The 14,209-nt window shown below is 37.9% G+C and overlaps 1 long non-coding RNA gene across 1 annotated transcript in view; it reads right to left on the bottom strand.

The window, feature by feature from the left end:
- The window catches only part of LOC138104868 (uncharacterized), a 73,319-nt gene that overhangs the window by 40,821 nt on the left and 18,289 nt on the right, over positions 1-14,209 (bottom strand). The window lies entirely within an intron of this gene.

Below are 14,209 nucleotides of genomic sequence, written 5' to 3'. Positions count from 1 at the left end.
CTTAGGAAAACTGCAAATTTTGGGCAACTTCAGGGGCATCATGTTCAACACTGGAAATGAAATTAAGAGATAACAGAGCAGAAGGTTCCCAAAGATAGCTGAGGGAGTGAAAATGGGAAGAAGGAAACAGAAAACAAAAGAATCAAGCATCTATACACTCCTTACAGGAATCATTTGGTAGTATAGCCTTTGGTTGCTCCAGATACGATTAGCACTTCTGCAATATTGTTCATAAAAAGCAGCACACAAAAAGTACTTTGGCTGGACTTTGTATTTAATTAAAATGGCATAGATTGATCAGTAAAATGCATTTACACAGAGTGCATGTGCCATCTGGGTAAAGTGTCTCTAAGTAAACCTAGATTAGAGTTTGTGGTCTGATTTTAATTCAAGTGAATTGTCTATAAATTGATTTAAATACAGTAAACAGTGACCAGAGCATGCTAAGGATGCTAAGTCCAATGTGGGCTTAACTTCAGAGTAGAGACTGTCCAGTGACAGCAAACACAGTTGAGTTGAATGCCAATGGACAGCAGAGAAGTTCTGGGTGGGACACAACATAAACTTGGAGTTCTAAATAGTTTCTAAAGTCATGCACATTGGAGGATGTCAGTGATGTCTTGAGCCATCTCTTGGAGAGCTGTTGTTTCAATCAGAAGCAGGTAAAGCAGGTCCTAGTGCACCTTTTACAAAGAATTTTGTGAAAAACATGAGAGGACAGAGCTGGAGAAGGTTTAAAGGTAGGCACATATGATAGACAGTGAGAGTCACTAGTAGTTTTCAGTGAGATGTTTGCAGCAGTCTGGACTCTCTGTATGTGGGAAGCAGCACAAGAGGACCAGTGCATGTTGTGCTATGTATGGCACAGGAGGGGAATGTGGTGCTGAGAGCTGATTTTTGTGATGAAGCTGGTCACTAGCTACATTTTTGCCAGCACTCCAGTGCTGAAATCCACCAAGCACCAACCTCCTGTAAGCTTCAGCAAAAGAATATGTGCTTAAATTGTCTTTGAGGATTTGTGTATCAAATGGTATTAGTGCTGCTGTCATCTGTCAATCCACCCAGAGAATTCTTCATCTCCAACTTGGGAAATACTGATTAACAGAGGTGGGAGAAGGTGGAGGTCTGGGAAATTTGTAAAAGAATATATTTGTATATGCAACAAAAAAGTAAAAATAAAGGGATAGCATTCAGTAAATGAATTTTCTGAGATTCTTAAGGAGAAATATTTCTCCTTAAGAGGCCACAGACAGGTAAAATTAGCCCCTGTAGATGTTTTAGTATTCAGACAGACAGATTACCTTTGTAGTCCTGCATAAAAGAATGCAGGTGAAGGAGAAATTAGCTATTGAATCAAAACCTTTTCTGGTGTTCAAATGTTCAAAAAGTTTTTCCTCCTGTAAATACTGTTTTTGTAGCACAAATCTAGGTCAAAAAAAAAAAAAAAGAAAGAAAAGCAATCTCCATCACTCCAAATTATGCTCATTTACAAAGCATATACAGAGAACATGCTCTACAACAAATCTCTGTGTCTTGTTTTAAGAAAGGAGGCATCAAAATCCATAGTAACAGCATTTATAAGAGAAAGATCAATATGGCATCCAGTATTTCAAAGGCAGAAAATGATTCTATTAAATTTATACTGGTAGAAAATGCACTAACAAAATATCTAAAACCCATGGTAGGTTTTAGCCTCTCACACTGTGCCACTGGATAAATCACAGGGAAACCATCACAAAATTCTTTGTAGAAGATGCACTAGGGACCTGCTTTACCTGCTTCTGATTGAAACAACAGCTCTCCAAGAGATGGCTCAAGACATCACTGACATCCTCCAACATGCATCTTATCAGAGCATTTCTGTTGTTACTGGGATGTGGGGGTAAAGCTTAAGATTTGGGGGTTTTTGCCTTAGGTGCCACTGTTCTAATATTGTCTATGTGTGTGTTTGTAACTAATTCAGTTGTGCTGCTGGAAAAACAATAAAAATAGTAACAAAGAGTGAAATACTCTGATTTTGGTTCCCATTTTAGACACATAAAAGCAAAACCTAAGAATGACTACAGGGGGTTAGACCAAAGGTCTAACCAGCAGAGCACCCTGTTTTTACAGAATTAAGAAATCTCTGAGCACAGTTTTTCCTCCTGGGACTGTTGACAATCTCTAATTCTGGTGTTTCAATTAAAAAAACTCCACAAAGTATGGCCATAAGTGGATGGTTATTGAATCATAAGAACAGGACAACCATACATGAAACTTGCTAATAATCTCTCTGCCTTTAATGATTTTAGCTCAGAACCTTATTTCTCTGAATGTGGGCTTCAAGTATTTTGCAATGCTCAGTGGATTTATCTTCAAGAGCTTCAGTCATCCCTTGTAAATTTTTAGAATCTACCATATCCTTTGGTGGGAAATTTCACAAGTGATCTACTTGTCATGGGAGGAAGGCAATGAGACAGCCCTAGCCGGTGGGAAGTTACAGTGTCAGCCCACTGGCTGCCAGTGTTGTCATGTACTCTGTTGGGAACTCATAAATGGATCTACAGAGCAAAATAGTTTTGAAGTATGATGATGAAGTAGCTGTTGATGGATATTTGCAGAGGGCAGTCCCTCAGCATGAGACACATCAGAGGAGAAAGCATGAAAGTGGCTACTTAGGTGGCCTGTAGGAAGGACCAGCCTAATGGGTTACCTGGAGAGAGAGGGTACTCACGGCAGCCTCAGACCTTCCCAGAATGGGTGGTTCTGTGAATACAGCACTGAAGAAGAGCCCCAAAGAGCAATATAGAGTCAGACTCTATTTAAAATACAAGACAAGACAGATACCACTAGGCCAGGAAGAGATATGGAAAGTTGTATCTTTGTTCCTTAACCTTTATATAAGCGATCAACCATACAGTTCTTTCTTCTTCAGGTGCAATGACTGTGCATTCAGAGAGGAGGCTAGACTAAAGCATCTGCTGCCCTTTTCCCCCTGGAACCTGCATGAAGGCCCATTTTGCTGCAATCAACTGACCCTGTTTTACAGTCAGATACAAATACAACTATTCACGAGACCTGTAAATAGTTTCATCTTAGAGTAATGCTCAGCGCTGAAGACAGTGACCTTAAATCAAGCTAGAGACTGGATTTTTAGATGTGTCTGAGACAAAAGCATAGCAACCGGTACAGGGCCTTAGGAATCTGTACATTGGAAGTAATTAATACAGTCATTAACCTGGGAGCTGCAAGGGCTGATGGTGTCTGAAGGCCTCCAGTGGTTGCTAATAAATCCAGAATTTTGTAAAAGGAACAGCAGTTATGGATAAAAGCAGTAGGATGGATGTGACAACCAGCAATTTTAACTTATCATCTTGTAGCTTTATTTTTGAAAGCTTTTACTTCCCACTGATTGCAGGCTTCCAATTTTGTGTTGTCATGCAATAAATTACAAAAATTATCTTTTTTTTTTTTTTTTTTGGCACAGTTCTTCATAGACAAAGTGTCAAAAAAGCTTCTTTTTTTAATGAAATGAGTTAAGTATTGCTGCCATGGTGATTATAAGAAGAAATCAGCACCAAAAAGTGGCCTAGACATCAAGATACAAATTCAAAATTCTCAGAAGCCAGGGTATTTCAGTTGAATGCATTCTAGCAGGAGGATTTTGCATGGAAGACTGGAGCAGAGGTCATTTTGAAAAGCAGATCTTTAACCCTTTTCCTGAAAGCGGAGGACTGTCTAACTTAATGATATGTCTGAAGGAGATCTGAAGGATATCATAGCAAGGAGATGAACATCCTCCTCTCATCAGGGGTGTGAAGTAGAAGGCATGATCATCCTGAGGTAGCTGTAAGGGTGGCACCAGTGTGCTGATCATTTAAAAGCTGTCCCGTTTGCTCAGGAACTGCTCTATTTAGCACTAAGGTAGTCTTGACTCTAGCATTTATTAACATTCACTGCCACATTTACTGCTCACTGAATTCATATTCTAAATAAGTATTCTAGACCAAAAGGTCTACTTGTCTTCTTTGCTGACAGTGCATATGCCTTGATGATAACCATCATAAAATGTCAGTAACGGATGCAAAAAGAAATTGTGGAGCTAGTAAATATGTTTTTAATATTTAAGTAATTATTGCCTATGCATTACCCACAACAAGAGGACAAAGGTGTTGTGGGTTAGTTAGAGACCCAAAACCACAAAGACATAAAAAAAAAGCCTTACTCAAACCTGCAACTTTTCTAGAGCAGACATAAAACCAGAAATAGGCTGGTAAGTACCTGACTAAAAGGCAAAGTCTTTGCATCAGAAAAAGGTACTGGGATCAAAGATTCAAAGCTTTTGCCATTAATGTCCCCCTGTGGCTGGCTTGAGAAGGGAGTCCAGGGACTGACAGCTCAACAGATCTCTTCCAGGGACACAGAGCTGGTCAATTCAAACTGCTCTGTTCCCTATCATGTGTGGCATTTGGGATAGGTCACATTTTATAGTCAGTGACATGACAGTCAGTGACATTAAACTACTTCATAGTGGTCTATGTGCTAAAAGTTATAATATATTACTTAGACTATTTTAATCACCTAAAGTTCAGGGACCTCAATGCACATATTAATTAATGCTTATTTTAATTAGATCTGCCTCAGAGAGAGGAAGAAGACAAAACTGTGCAGCCTTATTAGCACTACACTCCGGATCTGTAATTAAACCCAGAACACACAATATAATAAGCATCAGGACTTAAAGCAGTGGAATATTGGTCACCACCACGGCAGCCTCCCACTCTTATAACTTCCTTTTTCCTTAACATCATACTTCTTTCTTCCAGATTCTACAAGGGAAAAGGCAAAAGATTTCTGCTCCTCATGGGCCAAACTCAGCTCTGTTCTTGCAGTACAACATCATCTTTTGTGGAGTTATTCTATATTCCATTGTACTCAGAAGAATAAACTATTATTTTGAGGAAAAATCTTTTTGTGCAAGTATCTTCACAAGCAACTTTTTCCTCTGTTTGGCTACCAGCCACTGTGCATCTGTCTGCAGGACAGAAACTTCTGTGTCGCTGCCTTCAAGCGTTTTGCCTCTTTCCCTGTCTGAGAATCGCTGAAGATGCTTTATTTTAAATTTCACAGCTGCTGGATTCTGAACAGAAAAAAATGGGTTCCTCTTATTTTCTGGCTCTTCACAATAAATTATATGTGGGCTGAATGGTGTGCAAAGGTCATCCAGCCAGTCAGTGGAAAAGCATCAATACAACACCCAGTAGTACCAATCTCTAACATCCTACCCTTGTCTGACAAATGACCAAGTTAGGAAATTCCAATCACTACTATTCAAGCATCTTCTTATGTATGTTAAAGGCACTAAAGACAAACAAAACTCCAATAAACTGAGATTCCAAATCCCTGAAAGTCAGAAATGGTTTTTCTGTTGACTCCAAGTTTTTTAGCATAAGATCTTCAGAGCTTAATAACAATACTGGAAAAAAATTATCTAGTTCTGCACTGGTACTATCATATAGCATTTGTTTTCAACCTTGTTTCACTTGCAGCTCCCTAAAATTTACTCAATAGACTTGATTTTCTTAGCAAAGTTCTACAGACACCTTAAGAGTGGTTCTCACAGTCTCAGATAGGTATGGGTCATGAATTGGAAATATCTGCTAAGGGGAAGGAAATGATATTCATGTAAAAAAAAACCCAAAACCTTACCAGTAACTAAATACAGGAAAGTTTTGATTTTTCTTTATTATTTCATACTAATTAACAATTTTTTTCAACTTTAAATTGCAATAAATTCCCTCAATTTCACTCCTCCTGCTCCATTCCATGGAATTTCTCCAAATAAATAATGAAGTTGAATAGTTATGTTTGCAGAAATTGCTATTACTCTATCAATGCCTGAGCCAACAAAAGAATTTTTCATGCACTTGCATAAAAGAGAAGGAACTGAACAGCTTCCAAGAAATGTGTTATATTTCAATATGTCCTGGTGACATGAGGAAGTATATCTACAATTCTGAAAGGAGTAGAGATGGAAGAACGGGTAGAGAGAGAAATTTCTCTCAAATTCGTGTTTGTTTGTAATGAATTCACCAATATTAGAACAAACAGTGCTGCCTTGCTCCAGAAACAATTCTTGGCTAATAAATTTTGCAACAAATCCTAAAACATCATTTTACTAATTTCTAAAATGCAAACCAATGTTAATGTTTCAGTATCTTTTACACTTAAATGTAATATTTCGCTTTATTATTTCCTTACTTGCATGTGCTCTTATTTTGTTTGAATGTATTCTATTTTATTTTGCAATTTTAACCAATTTTGGGATACATTCAAAGTGTTTTATTAAGTCTGATAGTTTTGTTAACACGAGAAGGCAGCATATTTAGTGGATTGTAGCAGGCTTCTGTCTACTCCTCAGCATCAAGCGACTGTAGAGACATCAATGTATGCCCAAATTAGACCAAAGCAGCAAGTGAGTTTAGACTGGTTTAACCTTCCCCAAAGTTTTAGAGGAGCTCATTAATGTTGCTCTGCACAGCATCCATAGTCTTATAATGAAGACATTACACGATGTTGTTTTGATACTTTGTTGCCAAGCTCCCAACACCTTGCAAGCAATTGACTTTTTATGCCCTGTTATTCTTACATAATTATCAGGTTTTTTCATCACAATTCTTAACTTTGACTCCTCCTGTAAAGCAAAGGTTCCTGAAGTCCTCCTTATATTTTGCAGGTTTATTAGAAGGACCAAGAAGAAAGGGGGAAAACAGAAGGCCAGGCTGTCACTACCCTTATTCATATCTATGAATAATGCTTTGCTCCATAAATAATGCACTGAACTCACAGCATATGGTACAGGTGGTAGTTTGCCAGAGTTTAGCCTCATATGGATATAAACAATATATTCATGAATATTTGGGGATTGGGAGAAGACTTACTTGTCATTTGAAGTTGAAAATAACAAAATTCAATGAAAATTTTATTAAAACTGTTTACAATGAAAAAATACACAGTTAATTAGTGCTTCAGTAGCTGAACTCCAGCCCCAGGACTCAGCTTGAGACAAAATCCTGTCTCAGAATGTCTTAAATTTGGACAAATGCAAAACTTAACAGGTTCCTGGAGGCATCTTCATATAGAACACAACAGAGTGTTCCATTTACTGGGGGCAAATGTTACAGATAAACTTCATTGAAAACCTACCTCATTTTTTCGGCAAGCTTCTGCTTTCTTGTTAATGCATATCAATGGATAAATTCTAAAAGCCTAACGAAGATTTTAAAGAGAAAATCAAAGAGAAAACAAAACAAAACAAACAGGTCCAATTCCCTCTGCAGAGCATTTGCAGAAACTATTGGATATCAGACTAGATACTTTAAAGTTAGAGAAGAGCAGGTGAGTGGACACAGACACTGACTTTCCACCGAAAGATGACAGTCATTTTGGAAATACAGAAAAAAGTAATTATTTTTCCTCTCCACCCCCAGCTTCTTTCTTCTTTTTAACCCTCAAGGAACTAATTTTTTTTTAACCATGAACCCAAGTGCATTGGGGTAACTTAACGTAAATAAATTAAACAACATCTGTTCTTTTTAGAGTTCCAGTTCTAAAAAATTCATTAATTAACTATTAAACATTTCATCATTAAATACACTTCCTGAATGTGTGCCTGCTAGAATGCAAAATGCTGGACACACTTTTTTGGCTTTCTACATTCAGGTGGCAGATCCAGAAGTGGAAAGCAGATGGAACATGGCAGATGGGTATTCTGCTGCTGCAAAGAAGTCTCTGGAGCTGTAAAAGGTAATGCAGTCCAGCTTTTGTAAACTACACTTCAGGCAAGATGACTAATAGGAATAATCACAAAATCAGCAATATAAAGGAAAAATATAACTTCCTGCAATATAATGAGAAAGACATTCAAAGATAGAGACAAACTGGGAGGTTGATTTTGCAACGCCTTTTGGTAAGGAGCGGTTATCAAGATTACAAAGAAGAGATTCATGCCTGCTTCTTTCAAGTATAGCAGTTGATCTAATAAAAGACAGTATTGCCTCTAAAACCTTGCCTCTCTTAGATTTTTAGTAAATTATGATTAGAAAAAATAGTGCTATTTCATTTTTCATTGGAGATTTTAAAGAGCTTCACAAAGAGGTTTACAGGTATGACTGGGATCCTTGATGCATGAAGTCCGATGGACTACATCCTCAGAGATACTCCTTGGCGCTTTACAGTCCACATCCTGACTTAGACCCTGATGTGCCATTAGATGGGGAAGTCAGGTGCCTCAGCACAGAACATCTGGAAGGCCGATCTGATTAAGCTGGTTGAGTGATGCTGCTGCATGGAGATGGAGGTGCCCTTCTCTTCTCCCCCTCCTTCCCAGCACAGGTGCTATTCTGAGCTGGGACTTCCACAATTCATCATTATGTACCATTTCCTGAAGATGGATATTTAATCCATCCCTTACTCACAAAATACAGACAACATCCTCTCCAACCTTTTTGGAGCTCTCACTTGGAATATTAAATTACAGCTTCAAGTGCTTTAAATATCTGAAAATGTTTGGCCCCTTCTCTTCTATCTCTTGGCACAGTTCTTTCATTCTCCTCCTGCTCTCCCCCAGTCCAATGAACATTTATTCACTTTATAGAAATTGGAATAGCTTGAAACAAGGGAAGGACAGTCTTAACTCCCTGTCCCACCACCGTTTTTCAAAGCTTCCTCTGAGCCTGTTGTTTACAGTGCTTCCCCAGAGAGGCAGAAAATGCAAATTCATATCTACTTAGGCAGAGGTGGGATTTGAAGTGGGATCTCCCAACTGCCGGATGAATTAATCTAGACCAGACTGGGTGTGTCAACGCCATAACATTGAATCTTGCATCCATTTCTAAGTTTGAAATCCTGACAGGTCTGAGGTACAAGACATGCTGAAGTGCTCAGCAGTCTCCAGGCTGGAGACACATTGGGCATGTCGACGAGCAGGATATAAGGAACATTAGGAACATCTTAATATTAGATGCTTAGATTACACCTGATATCCAGAGACAAGTGTTCTGCCCATATGTGATTGCAAGACCTATATATTTTCTAATCTTGGAAATAAATACGTTCACATTTTCGGAATGTCCAAGCACCACCACCTTCCAAATCTAGAACACAGAGCAGCAGACTATGAACAGAAGAGACATCTACGGTGCATTAATTCCAGGGTTTTAAATTAATAGCTGATCTGCTCAGTAAGATCCTAGATACTGTAGAAAGAGAGAGAAACCTGGTGATGGCATGAAGGTGTGCTAGGACAAGGAAAGTGCAGATGAAGCTCTGCATACCTGGGGTCAAACTTTCCAAGCTGTCTCAGCTAAGTTCTGTTGTTATCATATGGCAGTTTCACATGTACACATTACCTGTGCAGCTGACCACAGCTGGGCATGACTTCATTTGAATCCATTCCCATTCAAACTGCAGGCACCAACCCTGTGAAGACCATGAATTCTACCCTGGGCTTTGCACAAATCTCTTTATATGAGTAATTTATGTAATTCATACAAAAGGAGGCTTTTAATATCCTTTGCCAGACAGCTACCAAAATTTCATGGGTGTATGAGATGAACACATTTCATGACCCTTTAACTAATTATTGTGCCATTACTACCCTTGGTGCTTTCTACATTTCCTGGCCTCAGACTAAACTTAAATACCTCTCTTTGCATGGTTTCAGACTGAGTATGACTTTCCTCTCATATCCATTTTCATTTAACTCTGATCTGTCCCTTTTTTGAAACTCTGAGCTGGCTTTCATAGAAATCTTATCTACAATCAAAGCTCTGTTTCTCTGTAATGCTTTGGGATAAGGCCTTATCTCATGCCATTATTAAAAATGGAAAACTCTTTTATACACGTATATTTTTGACCTCTGCTCTTCTCTATTTGGAACAAAACCTGCAGCAGAATGGCCAAGAATAGAAGCAGCATCATTCAGTTCCCAATTCTATACTTTAACTGCTAGATGATGCTTCCTGTGAGTATATAAAATTTCATTTAAATGCAAAATCTCATTATGCTTGCTTACACTAACGATGTGTTAATATTATTTTTTATTTCCTGCCTTTCCTCGACCTCTCTTGTCCTCCAGGGCTTAGCAGATTTTCAAGGTCCATTACAACAGTGCAAGAAGGTTTATGTGACTACTTGTCACTCAGCCTGTATGTGAAAGGTTCCCATAAAACAGCTGGGGACATTTATTACACCATAGTCAGCACTGTTTGAACAAAGCACTCCATGACTCTGTGTGAACAAAACTTCTGACAATGCAGATATTTTAGGAAACAAGCAGAAACATTTTGAGAATATTACCACCAGCCAGGCACTTGTATTATCCAAGAGTTCAGCACTTTTAGTATGTGATGAAATGTCCAAAAGTACTTTTTTTTGCAACCACATGTATAGAATGGGATGCATTCCACTTAAACAGAGGACACTATATTTGTATAAAATAGTGCAAAGACAGCCTCAATCCCAGCCCATCATTGTTCCAGTAAATGAAAAACAACATGTGGTTCTGTAGATAAAGGTACCAGGTACGTGGATAAAGAGTTGTTGATAGTATATAGTGCTCTGCCAAGAAATTATGACTAACAAGAAATTAAGAAATAAGTAGAATTTAATAAAAGGCTCAATAAAAGTGGCACATATATATATATATAGCACATCAATCTATTGTAAAAGCTTTTAATAGTAAAACTATGACTTATTTGTGACTCTGGCTTATTATGTAGGTCGTGAAGTTGTTTTATGAGTGCAGAAGAAAGGTAGAAGAAACATTCTATGTTCTGCAAAAGCTTGGGCTCTATTTAAAAATTTTGTCAACCAGAAATGGAGTATCTGAGGAAGAGCAACTGTAACAAGACTCATTATCTTCTGAAAAACCAAGGCATCACAGACAATGTATTTGTCCAGCAATATGATCACATTTGTCCTCTTTTGATCAGCAGTAACATTAGCCAGCTAAGCTCCAAATTTGAATAACACGTTAGTACCCAGCTTTTCACTAAGTTGGCAAACATTCTCAGTGAATGAAGTACTCACTGCACTGAGAGATGGTCAAAATTGAAATTTCTGTTCTGCAGGAAACTCTGACCCTTCAAAAGTTGATTATACTCTAAATCAGAAAGAATGTCTCTGCTTCTAAATTTCCCATTAAACAAATGGTTTGAAGAAAAGAGATTCAGGAATCTAAACCAAAAGAATTTTGGTAATGACAAAACAATTTATTTTGATATTATTAATGGTTTTAGTTTGATATGGTAAGAAGCTTTGCATCAATTGTATCTAAATGCTGCCTAAACCATTTTAGATTATATCTGGCATCATCATAGTAATATGGTTAACATTAATCTATGATGTAAAAGGACAAAATAAAGAACTGGAATTACTAAACCAGAAGATTTTTACGAAACTGAAATAATTATTTCTGACAGTTCTCCATGGGTATCTGCACTGTATCTGTTATAAAAACTTAACATATGAATACCCTTCATTCATTGGTAATAAACAGAACAATTCTCCCTTTTCTCGACCCAAAACAACTTGATTGAAAAATGTGATTAGGTCTGGCCTTTCTGAAGTGAGTGGGAGTTATGGCACTGACATCAATTAAGTCAGAACTTTTTTTACTGATTTCAGGACTACTTGTGTACTTAAAAACATGCAAACATAAATCCTGTATTGATCTGGAACTTTAACAACAAAACTTCAAAGGAAATGATCCCATCTAAATCCCAGCTGAGAGCATAGACCAAAACTCTTAAACACAGTGCACAGACTCTCAAAAAAGCAAAAGCATTGTCTAGCCAGATTCTGAGACCATTTTCCATTAATTTACATCATCTGGAACAACAGCAAAAATAGATTATTTCAAAATCAGTATGACCAGTCCACCAATTTTAAAGTGTCTCCAACCACAGGAAAAGAGTGACACTATTTTTATCATACACTTAGAAAAAAATCATTACTGTTACTGCATTATTAAAATCTGCATAGTTTTAAATAGTGATTTCTGACATGAAGGAGATACTGTTCTCAACAGTCAATATAATAAAACTAAACCATGTAGTAAGACAAAAAAGAAGAGAATTCACCAAATGTGGGCAAATATGCCTAAGGCACCATCTATTATGTGCACATCTGCCCACAGAACAGATTGCTATCATCTAGTGTTATCAAAAGGCTCTATGTATTTCTCAGGAAACAAGCACGAATGCTCTCAATAAATCATGGTGCTAAATATATGTTCCTCTGTCAGTAAGACATTGTCTTCCATCTTGGTTATGCCTGAGAGCAAATGTTTCTTTCTTTTTTTTTTTGTGAATTCAGATAAAAAAAAGAGTAGATTCTCTTCTTCCCTCCTGCCTAATCCCTTGAGCATGGTGCTTTACTGCAGACTTGAAAAGCCTTGTGGGGCCTTTTGTCATGGTACAGGCAGGGCCTCATTGCCAAGCCCATCTACACTGCCTGCCACTATTCTGATGGTGCCTAGGAGACAAATTCCTTTGGATGTCCACTGGCCTGGATATAATAAACATGAAGCTAAAGATTCTTACATCATTTTCAGCCAATATAGTCTAAGGGACATCCCCACTGCTGCAGCTGATGAAAGACGAACAACCATCTTCACCTACCTTCAAAACTATCAGCCGGTGCAAAGTAAAAAGTGTCTTAATTTCCAACAACAGAGAAGCATATTTAAGAGAAAGTAGATAATAATATTTCAAGCACGAATCATGCAACACAAATTATTGCAAAATGACATTGAAATTTTCAGAATGATCACTTAAAAGCCTCTTTGTTTTCTTTAAATGAATGTTTACTTTTGGTACATTAACTCAGTATTTTTGGTATCAGGAGGCGGAATGCATACTTTAATCTAAACTTTGCAAGAGTATTAGCCAGAGCTTTACAACTGCTTTCATCCAAACAGATGACTGTATTTGACACTGCAGTATAACCTTGCTTAGTTTCCAAAATAAATTTGCAAAGGGAGTGGATTGCTCTGAGGATAATTAATGTGCTAGGGAGGGGTTTTTTAATCGCAATGTCATTATTTGAAAGTGACTAAATTAAATTTGTTATGTTAAGTAACCTGGGGCACCAAATGGAATTTGAACCCTACTTCCCAGGTACAGCAATATAGTAGGAAACAAAACTGTGTCACAAAGCAGACTACCCAAAGAAAGTAGTTCTGCCAACCCTATTAAGACCAGCCAGAGTGACGGAGCTGTGTTCCCACAGCAAATACACCACAGAGATGGAAAACGAACAGTGATCTCCCAAGAACCAAGGCCTTTAGTACAAGTCCCAACCATTACTATGGAAAAACCTGCATGGATCCCACTGGATCTCTATTAGAACTATGGCAGCCAGAAACAAGACAAAGTGGAGATGGGGAGCAAGTGGGCATCCACTGAAATGCAAGGCTAAGGACCATCTCTCTGTGGTGACAGATGCGATGTACGCTTTAGACAATGCAATTCCACTGAGGTTCTCTAATTCCCGTTTAAGTATTGTTGGATATTGTTAGTGAATTTTCCACATGTACTAAATGTACAAGGAATGATTAAGCACCTTGCCTTATCAATGCAAATTTTTACCTATGTTTATTAATTATGTCTATCGAGAGCAAAAGCACATAAGGTGTTTAACAGTGATGAGAATTAATGGCCTGGTAGAACGTGCAAAAGGTTCAATAGAAACTCGTGGCTAATGGCCAGAAGTCAACACTACCACAAGCATAAAACTAGAGGAACTGCAAGGATTATTCCAGACCAATTAAGGTTCCGTAAGCATTCAGCATCTGGGGGTTCCTTATGGTTTTTATTAAGCCAGAATGAGAGGCTTATACACATAATTCTATACCACTTTTTCCTTTATGCTTAAAATAAGAAGTGTCTCCCTAAAGGTCTCCCCAGGTCTGAATCTTTCACCACATTTAATCACTTTTGGTGTCTTTCCTTCTTCTTTTCAGCAATTTTGCCTGAGCTCTCCTGGGACTGGTGTTACATTACAGATTCATCAATGATTTGCTGCTTACTCTACATTATCCCACAAGTGCTGAGGCAAACAGTTCTTTGCCAGGATCAAATGATGCTCTATATTTGCCTGCAGTTTAAAATCTTGTTAATGTTGACACTTCTGATGAAAGCTCCACATTGAAACCGGAATGTGTGAA

The sequence above is a fragment of the Aphelocoma coerulescens genome, chromosome 2 (genome assembly GCF_041296385.1).
Source record: "Aphelocoma coerulescens isolate FSJ_1873_10779 chromosome 2, UR_Acoe_1.0, whole genome shotgun sequence".
Classification (NCBI taxonomy): Eukaryota; Metazoa; Chordata; class Aves; order Passeriformes; family Corvidae; genus Aphelocoma; species Aphelocoma coerulescens.
This window is presented reverse-complemented; position numbering and strand designations above follow the sequence as displayed.